The 14,647-nt window shown below is 45.8% G+C and overlaps 1 non-coding gene and 1 pseudogene across 1 annotated transcript; both read right to left on the reverse strand.

The window, feature by feature from the left end:
* Positions 1–8,854: 8,854 nt before the first annotated feature.
* LOC118009728 lies at positions 8,855–9,013 on the reverse strand. Its single transcript, XR_004679012.1, has one exon. It is a non-coding gene; the product is annotated as a U1 spliceosomal RNA (small nuclear RNA).
* A 4,917-nt stretch (positions 9,014–13,930) lies between these two features.
* On the reverse strand, positions 13,931–14,040 carry LOC118009739 (annotated as a pseudogene).
* Between the last annotated feature and the right edge of the window lie 607 nt (positions 14,041–14,647).

The following is a 14,647-nucleotide window of genomic DNA, read 5'->3' on the forward strand; positions in this document are numbered from 1 at the left end:
TCCCAAAGAAGGAACACTGAGCTGTTTCTTGAAAAGACAAGGCTGCAGAGGAGGAAACTGACATCCACACAGGGCCGACTACGCAGCTGGCACAGTGCTGGCCTCATCACCCACATCTTGTCCCATGACGCTCCACAGATGGGGAACCGAGGCTCAGGGAGGCTCCCTGGCCTACCTGAGGCCACAAGGGAACCTCTGGAGCCTTATGCAGTGACATGCTATCCATCGGTTATGCCAGGGATGAAAGGAAGGGCAGTCCAGGCTGTTTTAACCACATTTTCTAGTTTCTGTACTTGATGTTTTGACATCTAGAGCCTTGCTGACCAGAGAGGGACCAACCCTCCCAGGGTTAGCTGATTCCTAGAGAAAGCAAAAGGAGGGCCTGGGAGCTTGCCTTTCACATGCAAACCAGCCAATCCAGAGCCCACAACCCACCACCTCTTTTACTGGCTCCCACACTCAGGGCCCCTTACCACCTGCTCTGCTCAGTAGAAAGCCAGGTACCAGACAGCTAAAGGCAGCTCTGTGCCCCATAGCCTGCTGAAATTACTCAAGCCAGCCAATCCTGAGCCTGCTTGCCCTGCCTCAACTGCTCCTTCCCACAGATACCACAATAAAGTCTCTTGCCCTTTGCATCCTGAATGACCCAGTGCTTCCCCGGGTGGCCCCGTGTGGCATGCCCCCTCCCCTTGGAAACTGTGACCAACAGACCAACTTTTCAGTGGCAGCATCTCCTGATCTGTCATCCTCACCGTGCCTGAGTAAAATAAAACCTGTATTTAAAGCACAGGCAAGAGGAGTTGCTGGTGCAAGGGGACCAACAAAAGCAAGTCATGCACATTCCATGAGCTGTTTGCGGGGCTGGAGCCCAAGGGTGTGGGGGGCCCCAGGGAGTGGGCAGAGGCTGGTGGCCATGCTGAGAAGCCAGCCTTGAACCCAGAGGGGCAGAGGTGCCATTGAAGTTGGGAGACAGACCATGCTTTGTCACAATCCCTTCCTCAGCAGCTAGGAGAATGGTCAGGAGAGAGAGAAAGAGAGGAGGACCCTGTGTAGTAATCCCAGTGTAACAAGAAGGAAGATTTAACTGGGGCCATGTTGGTGGGAATGGAGTGGAGGGAACAGACCTGAGAGCCATGGAGAACACAATGGCCAAAGCTTGGTGACTGGTTTGGTGAGGAGGTGGAATGAAAGGGAGGACATGAGTTTTGGCAGAGAAATTCATCGGTGGTGGCTCCTTACCAAGATTGGAAGTGCTGAGTCACCGCCATGAACATCCATTTGGTGGGAGCCATAGACCACTGGGCCTCTGGATTCAGAGCTCAGGGGAGCAGATTAAACTAGAAGATCCGAGTGACATCTGAGGCTTGCTCTTTTACATAACAATGTTAAACTCCTTTATCTTTTGTAATTGGTTATTGTTAAGCATTTCTCACAAAAATTTAACAGAAAATCTAGTTGAAGAAGCTTTATGTATCTTCACACGCTGATCCCCAGAACTGTGTGACAAAGAACAAGTGTTCTTTATATATTCTAGTTAGGGAACCACTACGTTCTACATGGGGAGCTCAAAGATGCTCTTTGTCCGCCATCCCTTAACAATTGCCACCACCATGTCAAAGGACCTGGGAAAGCTGATGTTTAGGAGAGGAGCAACTGCAGTGAGGCAGAGAATTCTGATTTGTAATCTGAGGTTGATTGGGCAGGCATCCAATATTCTGGAATCACAAACACTCAAAGGTCAGACAGGCCAAAAAAATGACTGATGAAGAGGAGAAACATCTGTGTGCTGGCTGGGGAAGGAGGGGCAGTGGTGGACACTCACAGCTGGGTTCCTGTTCTGCACCAGCTCCCAAAGAGCTGTAGGAATCTTCCAGCCCTGGCATGGGGACCAGGTGTGATGTGGGATCCTGGGAACCTACCTCTAGGCCCCAACACCTTGGGGGGAGCTTCACAATACACCCGACAGATTAAAAACCGTGTGTGTGAACAGTAATTGTGTGTGAACCGTGTGTTGTGGGGGTAAGGAGGTGCTAAGGAAATTTTATCATACTAGCAAAAGGGGCCACAGTGGAAGAGCCTCCAAAACATTTGGTGCTTGAGAGATCCCAAAGCAGACGATGCAATCCTTATTCCCAAGGAGCTTCCAGGGTAGTGGAGGCGCCCAGGCCTATGTGAGGGAGTTTCAGACATTTCCGAGGTATGATAAACATGAGTGTGCAGGATCTGTTCTGTAGCTGCAAAGGCCAAAGCAATCTGAAGTGGGAACAGAGCCCTACGGATGGTCCAGGGGACGCTATGGAAAATGATGGACTTCAAAGCAGAGCATGGCATCTTTACTACTCTCAAGTCCCTCTCCGAGGGAAACTAGGCCATTTGCAAGACCGCTGGTTAGGTCTCTTGCTTCAGATGAGTTCAGGCCCCTGAGAGCCTTTGCAGTAATAGCTGTTATAATAAGCTCATGCACCTGTAGGGTACAGGAGAGTACCACGCAGAACCGTGCGGGAAATCGCAGGCACCTGAGCCTCAGTCACTTGAAACGGATTTTCTTGGTGCTTTCTGAGAAGAGAAGGGAGGCACACTAACTCTTTTCAGTCTCCTAAAGAATCACCAAGTTCGTTTAGTACCTGAAAAACAGAAAAGACAAAAGTTACCATCAACAAAATGAAAAGGCAAACAAACTATGGAACAATATTGGCCACACAATGACCGACGAAGGGCGAACATCCTCACTCTGTAAAGCTCACGCAAATGCCCAGAAAAGTAACAAGACTGCAACGGGGCCATGTGCACAGACTGTGTGGGAATGTCTTTTCCCTGCGGGGAAGCCCGCTCCCGAAGCAGAGGCAGAGAAATGCCAGGAAGCCAGACTTGCTGCTTGCCTTGCAGGTGTGATATGGGTGGGTGTCCTGTTCTGACCCATAATATGTGATGTGGACTCGGAGGCTTTGGGGAAAGTACAGGAGAGAGTGGTACAAGGCGAAATCCCTTCCTCTTTCCATCCTGCCGGTGAAGAGGGCTGTGTCGAGGGTCGTTCCACTGCTTGGGTGTCCCACAGAAAATCACAGAGCATTTGACCACAGCCCTTAAGTCATTGATGCTCTGAACCAAGGCTCCAACAAATGTGAGATTTTTCAATAACCGTATGTTGTTTAAGCCGCTTTTAGGTTAGGTATTCTGCTACTTGGGATGAAGTCATCCTAACTAGTAAAAGATGAAATAGGTAATTTTCGGAGGAGGAAATTACAATCAGCTAATAAAGATATGAATAATGTTTTGCCTAAGAGTTAAAGGAAATGCAAACCAGAATGATGCTATTATTATTTGATTATCAAATTTGCAAACAGAATGATGTATGTGTGGTGGGATGGCTCCCTTGTCCATACGTGTTGAGAGAGCTAATTGGCACGATGTGTCTGTAAAGGAGTTTAATGATATATATGAGCATATAAAAGTTCTTCCTCTTTAATTCACTATTCTATTGCTGAAAATCATCAGAGATTCAAACAAAGATGTGTTAACTGTCTTCTTGACATCTCCATGTAGAATGTTTTATGGGCTATTTTAGTTTTCTATTGCTGCTGTAACAAATGATCACAAACGTAGTGGTTGAAAACAATACAAATTTATTATCTTATAGTTCTGGGGGTCGGAAGTCTAAAATCCAGGTGTTGGCAGAGCCGCGTTCCTTCTGGCGGCTCCGGGGGAGAATCCGTTTCCTTGCCTTTCCAGCTTCTAGAGGCTGCCTGCATTCCTTGGCTCCTGCCACTTCCTCTCGTCACTCTGACCCCCGCTTCTATGACCACAGCTCCTTCTTTATCTCTGAGTTTCCTGCCTCCCTCTTAGAAGAACCCTTGGGTTAGGGGCACCTGGGTGGCTCAGTGGGTTAAGCGTCTGCCTTCAGTTCAGGTCATGATCCCAGGGTCCTGGGATCGAGCCCCACATCGGGCTCCCTGCTCAGCGGGGAGCCTGCTTCTCCTTCTTCCTCTGCTTGCCTCTCCCCCGTGCTTATGCTCTCCCTCTCTCTGTCAAATAAATAAAATCTTCAAAAACAAGAACCCTTGAGCCCACCTGGATGATACTCCCATCTCTAGACCATTACTTAATCACACCTGTAAAGTCTCTTTGCTGTGTAAGGTCACGATTACAGATTCTGGGGATTAGGGTGTGGACACCACTGGGAAGGCATTGTTCTGTCTACCACACGAGCAATTCAAACTTAAAATGTCAGAAACTTCAATTCTGTGTTCCTCTTTTTCACCCAAAACACTGCCCTTGTCTTGCCTCAAATCTCTGTGTCATCATCTACACAGTGGTCCAGCCCCACAACCTGAGTGTCAACACTGGCTCTTCCCTCTCTCATCCCCCATGTCCTCTTGCCATCTGTGAATGTCGCCTGTGTACCAGACACTGTTCTAGGCACAGAGACACAGAGATGAGGGGACATATGGGGTCTGTGCTCAGAGGGTGAACACACAAGGAAATATCACTGAGCTATCAATGCTCTTAAAAATAAAACCCAGGCAATGTGATGTGTAGCCTGGCTGGGGAATGGGTGGTCAGAGGAGGCCTCTCTGAAGGTGTAGGATTTAATCTGGGATTTTATAAGGAGTCAGTCACACAAAAGTCTCAAGGTGGTTCGCCCCAGGTGGGGGAAAGAGCTCGAGCAAAGGCCTTATTGTAGGGAAGAGCTTTTGTTGCTCAGGGAACTGGAAGAGCGGAGAGATCAAGGACAAGGGAGAGATGAGGCCAGAGGAGAAGGTAGGACCTAGTAGACCAGAGCAAAGACTGTGGATGTTATTGTCAGGAAGCTTAAACCTCTTGCCTCCATCCTACCTCTGCCCTTGTAACCGAACCCACAACCACCTCTCACCTGACTACTGACATTGCCTTCCTCTTGGTCCCCTTCCTCCACCTTTGCCTTCACCAGTCCATTTTCCACGTAATAGCCAAAGTGATATTTTAAAGAGGATGCAGTACTTTGGCATATTCCACATCTGTCCCAACCTCCTTCCACTGTACCTTTCTGTCCCGCAGAGGCTTGACAACTAAAGACCTTATTTCGCAGACTCCATGCATTTTGGCTTCCAGAAACAGCTTAGGCTCAGCTTAAATCAGATGTACTGGTGGACCATGCAAGTTAGTGCAGAGAGAGGCAGGGAGAGAGACTCAAGGCCACAGGTGTGGGTCTCCCAGGTGTGGCTTTCACGGTGGGTCTAGCAGGTGTGGGTCTAGCAGGTGTGGGTCTAGCAGGTGCAGTGTGGCTCTGCAGATACGTTGAAGTTGTGGCTTGTGGACTCAGGATTGCTGCCTCCACAGCGTGTTCTGGAGCCAGCAGGTGCAGCCGCACTTTCCTGATTCCTCAGCTTCCTGTCTGCAGCAGAGGTAATGGCTTCCTTGGCCCGTGAGCTCTGTGGTGATGTTCCAGGAACCCCTCCTCAAGGCCCAGTCCACAGTCTGCCCCTCCAGCCCTTTCAGTAATCTGCAAGCAAGTAACTCCCTGTGTTAGATTCCTTTCTATGAAAGGCCTCCTCTGACCACCCATTCCCCAGCCAGGCTACACATCACATTGCCTGGGTTTTATTTTTAAGAGCATTGATAGCTCAGTGATATTTCCTTGTGTGTTCACCCTCTGAACAGTGAGAGCGCTTTCTGTGATCCTCTGTGGACCTTGGAATACAAAAGGACCACCCTGGTCATATCATTTCCCTGCTCATTGGCCAGAGAAGAAACCCCAACATCCGATGCTATGAGGCCCCTCATCTTAATTCCAGCACATTCTCCTTTCCTCTATCTCCATCTGTCAGGTCCCAGCTTAACGTCACTTCCTCAGGGAAGCCTCCCCTCTAGGGCTGCTGTCTCAAGTGCCAGGGGCCAGAAGCCTGCAGTCAGGATACCAGCAGGACTGGTTCCATCTGAAGGCTGTGAGGAAGAATCTGTGAGGGTTCTCTCTCCTTGGTTGGTAAGTGATCGTCTTCATGTTCACGTGGTGTTCTCCCTGTGTCCATATTTCCCCTTTTAACAAGCACACTAGTCATATTGGATTGGGGCCCCACCCAAATGACCTCATCTTAATTACATCTGCAATGATCTTATCTCTAAATTCCAATCCCATTCTGGGGTCCTGGGGGTTGGGGCTTCAACATATGCATCTTGTGGCGGTGGCGGGGGGCAGACACAATTAAGCTCATGGCAGTCAGGTTTCCAATTATAACCTGTTGTCAAACTCCACTTCTTCATCAAAGTGGTCAGTGCAGTGTGCAATAATACAGGCATTTGTCTGGTTAATGTCTTGCAACCAGACCATAAACTCCATTGGCTGGGAAGACCGTGTCTGCTTTGTTGATTGCTGCATCCCCAGGGCTTTGTACAGTGACTGGTGCCTAGCAAATGAGCAAAAATGATTAATCAAATTAGACAATTAATGAATTGATAAATAGTGATTATCTCTAATAGCTAATGAAAGACCTAAAAGGCCAATGATAGGCAAATGGCTAAATCAACCAAGACACAGCTGTTTATTACATAGCTATTATAGTTATTTATTACATGGCTATTAAAGTCTGTTTCTGAAGAATCCGCCCCCGCCGCCGTGGTAACCATCAGTTTGTTCTCTATATTTAAGAGTCTGATTTTTTGTCTCTTTTTTTTTCTTTGTTTGTTTGTTTTGTTTCTTAAGTTCCACATATGAGTGAAATCATGTGGTATTTGTCTTTCTCTGACTGGCTTATTTTGCCTAGCATAATACTTTCCAGTTCCATCCATATTGTTGCAAATGGCAAGATTTCATTCTTTTTTATGGCTGAATAACATTCCATTGTAAATACATACCGCATCGTCTTTATCTGTTCATCTGTGGATGGACATTTGGGCTGTTTCCATATCTTGGTTATTGCAAATGATGCTACAATAAACATAGGGATGCATGTATCTTTTCAAAGTAGTGTTATCATATTCTTTGGGTAAATACCCAGTAGTAGAGTTGCTGGATCATAGGGTATTTCTATTTTTAACTTTTTGAGGAATCTCCATACTGTTTTCCACATTGGCTGCACCAGTTTGCATTCCCACCAACAGTGCATGAGGGTTTCTTTTTCCCCACATCCTCACCAACACCTGTTGTTGCTGGAGAATTTTTAACAATGAAGGGAAATGCTTATTATTTGTCATTGAATGGCATAATAGAATATATTTGAAAAAAGAAGAGGAAAATGAGGTAGAGTCCAGCATTGACCCTCGCAGTAACTGGAAACTCTGATATAAACTCTGGTCAAGTTTGTAATTTTCCACATTGAATTTATTCAACAATTCTGATTATTTGCTCAGTGCCTTCCTGTCAAAGCAAAAAAAATGATTCAGATCCTATTAACTATCCAATATTCTTTGGGGCATAAAATATGGGGATATGAGGAAATAAATAGGGCCTTGATTGTACTTCTCTGGGCTAAGACAATCTTATTTTTAGTCTCTCATTCTGCCATTAATAAAATAATGTCTGATCATATGTAGAAATGATAGGTTTGAACTTTGTATTTTGCATATTTGTCCTTTAAAATTAAAAACAAATTTTCTGATTTCAGAACTAATACGTGCTTATTATCAAAAAATTAAACATCAAAGTAAAATGGAATTTAAAGTATTCTAAAATTCTGCTTCAAATCAATAATCATTGTATTGTAATCATGGTAAAATTCTTCCAGAATGTACTCTAAATATACACATATGTATACATTAACAGCACACAAACACTGTGCAGAAAGGAGCCCACACTATATGATGGTCTGCAAATTGCTTTTTCATCTTTAAAACATTTCTTGGCCACTGTTTCACATCCGTTTCCATGCGCTTCTCTGGTTCCTTTTATCCAGGAGGGTCTCAGGCTTAGACTTGGTCACTCAGGGTCTGAGAAAAGGAACCAAAATACAGGAAGGTGACTGGTCGTCTTTCCAGGGGCTGAATGGTCAGGGTCCAGGTGCCCAGGTTGGTTCATACCCTGTTGCTTATTGCTTTTCCTGGCCATGGAGACCAGGTTTACTATCTACATGTGCTGGCGTGATTGGATGAATCGTATGTGGAATCCTCTTTGGGTGGAAGCTGCTCCCTAAGTAGCAGTAGAACAGAACCAGGGCTATCCTACGCCTGCTGCAGTTAAAATCCTACCACTTTGCAGACTTCTCTGGAGCTTCCAAAGATTAGAGGAGTTATCTCACCTTTATTCAGCACTGTGACCCAGTATGTGAAACTGTTGTAGTATGGCTGAGAATACAGATTCAATATCTTTTAAGTGGTGTGGTGATGGTAGGGGGTGTGGGCTGTGTGTGTGTGTGTGTGTGTCCGCGCGCACACACGATCTCAGGGTCATGAGATTGAGCCCTGCGTTGGGCTCCTCATTCGGCATGGGGGTGGGGGGAGTCTGCTTGAGATTCTTTCTCCCTCTCTCTCTGCCCCTCACTCCTTTGTCTTTCTTTCTAAAATAAATAAATATTTTTTAAAAATAGAGGTTGCTGTAGTCTGTAAATAGCTTTTATCCTCACAAATTTGGAATAGCATGAATCTCCAAGACTGATTTTCTGCTCTGTTTTCCAGCCTCCTCTATGAGTAAGGGCTTGTGCTGGGAAGACCCAGTGTCACATTCCCAGGGAATGATGAATCCTACCGCACTCAAGGTAAACAAGGAAGTTAACTTCCAGCAGTGAGAAAGCAAATCTCTGTGGAGAGGAAACCTGCAATTTGAAGGGTTTTTTTTTTTTTTTTAATGATTTCATTGCCTATATTAAAATATTATATAAGATAATCTATCAATTATCTCATACTTAGGACAGTTTTTCATCAATTTATTTATTTACTAATTTTTTTTTAAAGCACGAACGCAGTCCCCCACTACCACAAATTATGCAGTCGAGTTTCCCACATTTGGGGAACTCGCAGGGGTCAGCACATCCGGAATGCAATGGATAAGCCTCGCCCTGGGAAAACCACCTTCGTGATCATGGTATCTCCCCTGCCAGGCAAGTATGAGTTTTTCGTCAATTTAACAGAGCAATTCTGTTCACCTTTTTTCAGGACATAGTAAAAGTTTAACAGCCAGCAATTAGGACAAAGAGGCTCTGGGGAGCGTTATTTCTGTCCATGATGCATACATCACCCGTGTTTATTGGCTTCACCCCTGAAACTAAGCAAGGCCCCAGACATGTCCTTTTATGTCAGAACCAGGAGACGCGTGTCCCAGAGCAACAATGGTACAGTATTTCATGGAGACTTAGGTCGAGCAAGTGACGAGGACACACAAAGAGGGACCTTGAGCCTGACCCTTGATTTGGAACTCTGACACGTTATGATGGTATTTTCCTTGTCTAGTGTCTGGGCAGCAGACTGGAGGAATCTGTCTGCTGGCCCATGTCCTGGGATCACGCCACAGTCCACCCTATGCCCAGCCTGGGGCAGGGAGGTGAGCACGTTCCCAGTCAATTTGCACATGGAGCGAGGTCCTGAACACAACAGGAGCGTGCCTGGCAAACATTGCTCTATCATTTAGACTTAACTCACTTCGAATTTCTTTCTGTTTCTAGGGTGCTTTCTGCAAGGAGTTCAAGAGACAGAAGCAAACCGAGGCTGGCGTTAAACCTGGCTCCATCTTCACTGCATGTATTGCTCTGTATGTATTTTTTTTTAAAGATTTATTTATTTATGTATTTTGGGGAGTGAGGGGCAGAGGCAGAGGGAGAGAGAGAATCTCAAGAGGGAGACACCTCGCTGAGCACGGAGCCCCATGCAAGGCTCGATCTCATAACCCTGAGATCACAAATGGAGCCAAAATCAAGAGTCCCACGCTTAACCGACTGAGCCCCCCAGGTGCCCCTTACACGGCTCCTTTTCTCCAAGAATAATTTGGAAAGTGTGGAAAGAGTCTCCTGGCTTCGGTAATAGGTAGAAATGATGATTGTAATCTTTACCTTCAGTTCAGGGAGGGGGGTGGAGTCGAAGATAAAGGAGCGACAGGCAGTGTGAAAATGTTGGGACCCTGGCAGTGGATGAGAACACATCGCATAGTTTAATGGAAGGTGCAGGAGCCAGAGTTGGGATCTTAACTCATGGTGCCACCTCTTTTTTTTCTTTTTTAAAGATTTTATTTATTTACTTGAGAGAGACAGAGAAGGTGACAGAGAGCATGAGAAGGGAGGGGAGGGAGAAGCAAAATCCCCGCTGAGCAGGGAGCCTGACGGGGGGCTCGATCCCAGGACCCCGGGATCATGACCTGAGCCAAAGGCAGACATTTAACCGACTGAGCCACCCGGGCGCCCCTTTTCTTGTCCTTTTTTTTCTTTTTAAAGATTTTATTTTCATGGTGCCATCTTGATCATTGACACAAGCCTTCTTATGTGGCAGAACTGTGGTTTGAACACTGGCTTGACTACTCCAGCCTAAACTTGTTTGTGCTGAGACAGGGCCAATAAAAGTTGAAAAATTGGCTTAGTCTTCCTGAAGAAGCAGGCTACACATGCAAGTATATTGTACTTGTTACTTTGGAAGAGGCAATAACTCATTAAAGGAATTTTTCTATCATTTTATATTAATGGAAAATTTTAATCTATGATTTACTACATTCCATGCTAAGTGCTTTCTACGCCTTACCTCATACACAAATAGGACCTGGTGAGGCAGATGTAAGCATCATCCCCATTTTACAAGTGGCAAAATTAAGGCTTTAAATACCGTATAGCCAAAACAATCTTGAAAAAGAACCAAATGGGAGGACTCCTACTCCCTGACTTCAGAACTTACTACAAAGCTGCAGTAATTAAAACAATGTGGTCCTGGCCAAAAGACAGACATGTCGACCAGTGGAATAGAATAATTCCACTGTGGAATAGACCAGTGGAATAGAAATAAACTCTTGCATTTTTGGTCACATGAATTTTTGACAAGGGAGCCAAGAGACACACAGTGAGAGAAAAGACCATCTTATTGACAAATGGTGCTGGGGAAATTGGACATCTTGCCTGCAAAAGAATGAAGCTGGACGATGGGGCGCCTGGGTGGCTCAGTTGGTTAAGCAACTGCCTTCGGCTCAGGTCATGATCCTGGAGTCCCAGGATCGAGTCCCGCATCGGGCTCCCTGCTCAGCGAGGAGCCTGCTTCTCCCTCTGACCCTAACCCCTCTCATGCTCTCTCTCTCATTCTCGCTCTCTCAAATAAATAAATAAATCTTTGGAAAAAAAAAAAAAGAATGAAGCTGGACGCTTACCTAATGCCATATACAAAAATTAACTCCAATGATCAAGGACCTCCATGCAAGAGCTACAATGATAAAACTCTTAGAAGAAAACAAGACGAAAACTTCATGCTGTCGGATTTGGCAATGATTTCTTGGCTGCAACACCAAAGGTGCAGGTAACTAAAGAATCATACAATTGGACTTCATGAAAACTAAAAAATTGTGTGCATCGAAAGACACTGTCAAACAGAGTAATAAGGCAATCCATAAAATGGAAGATGATATTTGCAAATCATAGCTGATAAAGGATTAATTTCCAGAACATACATATAATTAAAACACAACAACAACAAAACCCAAACAACCCAGTTCATTAAATGGACAAAGGACTTGAGTAGACGTTTCTCCAAGGAAGATATGCAAAGGGCTGTTCTGCACATGACAAGATGTCACTAATTAGTAGGGGAATGCAGATCAAAACCACAATGAAGTGACACTTTGCACCTGTTATAGGATGGCAATTACCAAAAACCAAACAAGCAAACAGAAAACAACAAGTGCAGAGGAGGATTTGGGGAGGTTGGAGCCCTGTGCACCACTGGTGGGCACGTGTTCCAGCCACTGTGCAAAATTAGTCGGCAGTTTCTCAAAAAATTAAATAAAGAATTCTCATAAGATCCAGCAATTTCACATCTGGATATGTACCAAAGACACCGGGCTGGATCTCAAAAGGTACTTGTGCGCCCATGTTCAGAGCAGCATTACTCACAATAGTTAAAAGGTGGACGCAACCAAATGTCAATGAACGGATATGCAAAATGTGGCATAAGCATACAAGGGAATATTATTCAGTCCCCAGAGAGAAGGAAATTCCAACATATACCACAACATGGATAAACCTGGAGGACATTATGCTAAGTAAACTAAGCCAGTCACAAAAGGACAAATACCGTGTGGTTCCCCATATGTGAAGTGCTGAGAGTAGTCAAGTTCACAGAGACCGAAAGTAGGACAGTGGTTGCCAGGGGCTGGGAGGCGGGGAGAATGGGGATTTAGCGTTAATGGCGTGATGGTTAATTTTATGGCCACGGGGTGCCCAGATATCTGGTTAAACATTATTTCTGGATGTGTCTTCGAGGCTGTGGTTCTGTTTCTCCGGAGAGCCCTGACTAACATAAATGGATATAGTATATATAAATCTACATGCTTGGGGAAAGCACCTTGGAGAGGGTTTTTTTGGTCCTTTGTTTTTGCAAGTTTTGCAAGATGAAAAGAGTTCTGGAGATGGATGGTGATGTCTGGAGGGTATATAATGCCACTGACCTGTGCCCTTAAAAATAAATAAAATGGTAAATTTTACGTTATATGTATTTTCCCGTAATGAAAAAATTGGGGGAAAAAAGAATAGTGCATGATTTGCTGTCAGCCACACAACTAGTAAATGATGGAGTTTGGATTTAAAGTCGAGTCTTTCGGATTCCAAGGTTCTGACTAAACACCAGGCAGTGGGTCTGTCTGTATGACTGAGCCTGATCATATGTTGCTTTATCGGATATTTTGCAGTTGAGGTGGCTGGCTTTGTGGTACGTTACCCCCAGAACCCCAGGAAACAACCACCCACAAGGCAGAGGAGAGCAGGGGATCTCTGGGAAGTCTGTAGAACCCCAGACGGGAAGCCAAAGGGAAGGCAAACATGGGTGGGGCACGGACCCTGTCCTGGAGGTCACCATTCCCTCTGTGTGCCCCCTATATGGAGCTTCCTGACCACATGGCTTCATCCTCTATGGCTGGTGGGGGGGATGGGGGACATCCCCCACCCCAGGCTCCTCTCTGCAGCTCAGCCATGGTGCCCTCTGCCCCTTGCTGCAGAGCATATAAGAAGGGAATTAGGATCTGGTTGGAACAATTACCCAAATGAGATAGAAATCTCTCACTGCGCCTGGAAAATTCTACTAAGTAGGAATATTAAGGATGGTGACAGAACAGATACCAAGGTCACAAATGTGGGAAAATCTCTTTTTCTGTCTGTCACCCTTGGTTTTCAGGGACAGACACTGGGGTGGGGTGAGGTGCAAGTAGCTTATTAGGAATGGCTGCTGACATTTAATGAATCTTTATTGTGTGCCAGGTTCTGTCATAGCCCGTTGTTTGCTCTCTCCCCAGTCTTCTTTCTCCTTCAGGAATAGTGGTTGGAGATTACTGGTTGGTTCCTCTCTTCCTTGGATTCCATGACATACCACAGAATCCCCTCAATAAACGACTTTTTTTTTTTTTTTTTGCTTAAGTCAGTTTAAGTGGATTTCTGTTACTTTCAACCAAGGGTCTGTGACTGAAGTGGTTATACTCATTTTGAATTGTTATACTCATAACCACTCATGCAGTGGTTATACTCATGATGAACCTGACACTGGAGGAGTTTAATAATATGCCGGAAGCTAGCAAATGTCGGTACCAGCCTTTGACCCCAGGTCTGTTTGGCACTAAAGTCGGTCTTTTCTGCACGTTGCCTTCCCGGGTGGCTGGAGGAGCGGGATGTGGTCCGGTAGACAAATAGTGTCACTGCTCTACATGGAAGGGAGAGGAACGGTCTTGGCAGGGGCCTGAGGTTGGTGACTGGACAAGTCTGCAGGGAGGGAGTGGGTTAGGGGGTGGAGGTACGTGAGGGGCACCCAGGGGAAGACTCACCTTGAGGAAGAAGCTTCTGAGACAGAGGCTCCTGGCACTCAGAACATTCCGGTCAGCCTTGCCCCTTCAGCATCTAGGGGTGGCTCCCCTTCCAAGTTATTAATATCACAAACTATAGAAGTGATCCCTGAAAGTATAGTCTTAAGTTATTAATATCACAAGTAGTAGCACAGGTATTTCTTGGGTGTAGATTTTTGAAAGTAGGATTAGCAATCAATATTTTATATTGAAAATCAGTAACTTGAAGGCAGTTTTGGCTGGAAAGCTCTAGGTGGATTTTGATTTCCCACCTTCCTATTCCCTGCCCTGCCCCCAACCACACACACACACACACACACACACACACACACACACCTGGGTGGCAGAGTCCCCGCCTGCTGAGGACAGAATGTCACCGCTGACGGACAAAACAAGCCCTCTCCAAGGTGCTTTCCCCAAGCATGCAGATTCCACTTTGGAACACGTAAGTCTCGACTTGAATTGTTTGCTCCCTGCCCGAGTGGCTGGACCACCAGTGGTACCTGCAGTGGCTGAGGGCACCAGTGGGCCGCTCTGGCCTCGTAGAGCTTTTCCACACCTGAAGGGCAGTCTGCGTGGTTGGAGGATAGCTGTACTCTGCACGAGGAAGCCTGCTTTGCCCATTTTCTTCAAAGACAACCAGACATGTCTCTAGATGGAGAGACAGCTTTTCTTACTGGTTTGTTGAGGTTGGCCTGAGCAGATGAACTCACCTCTCCCCCTGCCTTCTTA

This window comes from Mirounga leonina, unplaced genomic scaffold (genome assembly GCF_011800145.1).
Source record: "Mirounga leonina isolate KUSES-001 unplaced genomic scaffold, KU_Mleo_1.0 Mir_127, whole genome shotgun sequence".
In the NCBI taxonomy this organism is placed as follows: domain Eukaryota; kingdom Metazoa; phylum Chordata; class Mammalia; order Carnivora; family Phocidae; genus Mirounga; species Mirounga leonina.